Genomic DNA, 2,787 nt, shown 5'->3' on the forward strand with positions numbered 1-2,787 from the left:
AAGTAAATAAGCCAGGGGAGCAGGGAAAGTAGAACTGCAGGGGAAACAGCTTCTTGTTGCAGTTGGAACCAGGTGGATAAGAGAGTTTTCACTTTTCACTTTTGGCAGGACAGTTTGAGTATTCCGGTTGATCACTTGAAAGGCTTTGACACCTCGTCCACTGGACACTTGAAGGGCGGGGGCTGGAGTATGAGTGGCCCCAGCCCACTCCCTCTGGCTCCACCCACACCTCAGGGGGCCTCCAATCAGAGCGCATGGTGCCCCTGCCCCAGCCTGAAAGACCAAGCTCTGTCCCCCTGCAAGCAGCAGCTCTTGGCCATCCTTGGCCTGGGGGTTTGCACACTGGGGGGTCATGGCCTGGCTTAAGGAAGGTGGACCAGGAGAAGAGGGCTGCACAGGCCCTGGGCATGAGAGGCTTCTGTTTGGGTAGAAAGTTCCTGGGCATTGGAGTGTGGTCTAGACAGAGGGAAGTGGATCTGGGTGAGCAAGTCCCTTGACCTCTTGGACTCCTCACCCCAGGTGGAGAGGTGCCACTAGGAGAGGGCCAGAGCAGGGTGGGATCTCTAAAAAATGGGACCCAGGACAGGGGCCTGGGTTCCAGATCTAAGGGAAGAACATCTGATATGAAACTGACTTTGGCCTTGGTAGTTAAAGCTATAAAAGACAGGTTAACTGCAAAAGCCCCTAACTGACCAGTGAGGGATAGGGCGGCAACTCTAGGAAGCTGTTTATTGGAAGGGAAAGGCAAGCCAAGGAAAACTCTCCGAAGGATTGCCACGTGACTCAGAGGAAAGTCGTAGTCTTTGCAGTGGCTACAAGGCTGTGCGTGATCTGCCACCCCTCTGTCCCATGACCTCCCTGACCTTATCTACCTACTTATTCCCTCCTGCCAGCAACTGTGCTCTGTCCGCACTGGCCTCCTCACTGCCTTTCGTGGGTGCCGAGCCTGTTTGCAGTGGCTATTCCTTCTGTGTGGAACACTCCCTGAGAACTGCCGGTGTACTTTGTTCAAATGCCCCCCTCCCAGTCACCTAACCTGACCAGACTATTTAAAATTGAACCAGGCACTCTCATTCCCCCATCCCTTCTGTCTCCTCCCCCTGCCCCACTCCTGACCCCATCCATCACCTAGTAATTTACTTATTGTTTTTTCAGTCTCTGTCTGCCCTTGGGAATGTAAGCTTCATAAGGCAGGCTTCAGTCCCCAGAAGAATGCTTGGCACGTTGTAGGTGCTCAATAAATCTTGGTTGAATGAATGAAGTAAACTTGATTAAGGTAAGTAGTAAACAATGAGAGGAATTCCTGAAAAATCATCAGAGATCTTAAAATGCATAGAATGTACAATTTCTTAAATTCTTGCCGTATGAAGAGGGATAATATCTAAATATTTAAATGAAGGCTTTTCTTTCTCACCACTTGTCTTGTCGCTTCATGGGTCACACTTACTGAGCCAGTAGCATTCACTGTCTTCTGAGAGTGAAAATTCAGACCAGAGCAAAGCGTCAAAGAATTCCAGGGGAAGCTCTTGAAATCAATAAAAGCCTCTGAGAACAGAACCTAGAAATATTTAATGGCGATTAGATTGTGCACAGTCTGCCTCTTTTCTCTCTATTCCTCCTAATTTTCCCTTTTCCCTTTCCTCTGCTCTCTTTTCTCTTTCCTTTCCTCCTCCTCCAAATTTGGAGCAAGGGGCTGTGTTAGGACTGTAGGACTCAGAGATGGATGGGGTCAGTTCTCAGGAGTGGACAGTTAGGTGGGGGAGATTTCTGTGGGAAGAAATCATTTCAGCATCATGTGCAAAGTGCTGTCATGGAAGTATGCCCAGACACTGTAGGAACCAAGCTCTTGAAAGATAACTAGATTGGCCGGTGGAGATGTAAGAGGCTGCCAGGGGAGCCCTGGGGTACATGGGTGGAATGCTATACATTGGAGACTTGGAAGACTGTAGAGTTATTGTTTAGAAATTCTGAAATCACTTTAGGTGTGAAAGACAGTCTTTGGTTATTTCTAAAATTCACTCTCTTTCAGCCCCCTTTTCTACCCATTCTGCATAAATTCTCTGTCTCTGATTGTCTCTCTCTCTATATATAGATAATATATATACACACATATATAAATATCAATTGTGCTATTGGTAAAGATGTTATCAATATAGCAACAGCACTTACAGTAAATAGTAATTTTAGCAACTGCCATCAGGCACAGTGCCAAGCCCTTGACATTGATGATCTCATTTACTCCTTATGACATGCCTCAGCAGAAGACACCAACACCATCCTCATTTTATAGATGAGGAAACCAAAGCATCATGAATAAATAACACCCAGAGATATCATTATTTGAGTCTTTCTGATTTTGACTGTCCACGTGTTCTTTCATATCACCAATATGTGTCAAAAATGCCTTTGCATCCTAAGATGTAGGAGAAACACATGCGAAAATATGCTGCTGAAAAAGTGGCAGAATGAACAAGCAGCAAATGTATCCATTCTGGAGAAGCAATAGCTGTAAGAAACCCCCAAGACTGAAGAGGACTTGGTGACTTCTGCCTGTATCTTAAATGCCATGAACTTTCCTATGCCTCCCTTTTTTTTTTTTTTTTTTTCTTGCGCTACGCGGGCCCCTCACTGCCGCGGCCTCCCCCATCTGCGGAGCACAGGCCCCGGACGCGCAGGCCCAGCGGCCATGGCCCACGGGCCCAGCCGCTCCGCGGCACGCGGGATCCTCCGGAAACGGGGCACGAACCCGCGTCTCCCGCATCGGCAGGCGGACTCTCAAGCACTGCG

This window comes from Lipotes vexillifer, unplaced genomic scaffold (genome assembly GCF_000442215.2).
Source record: "Lipotes vexillifer unplaced genomic scaffold, Lipotes_vexillifer_v1.1 scaffold1102, whole genome shotgun sequence".
NCBI classification, from domain to species: Eukaryota; Metazoa; Chordata; class Mammalia; order Artiodactyla; family Lipotidae; genus Lipotes; species Lipotes vexillifer.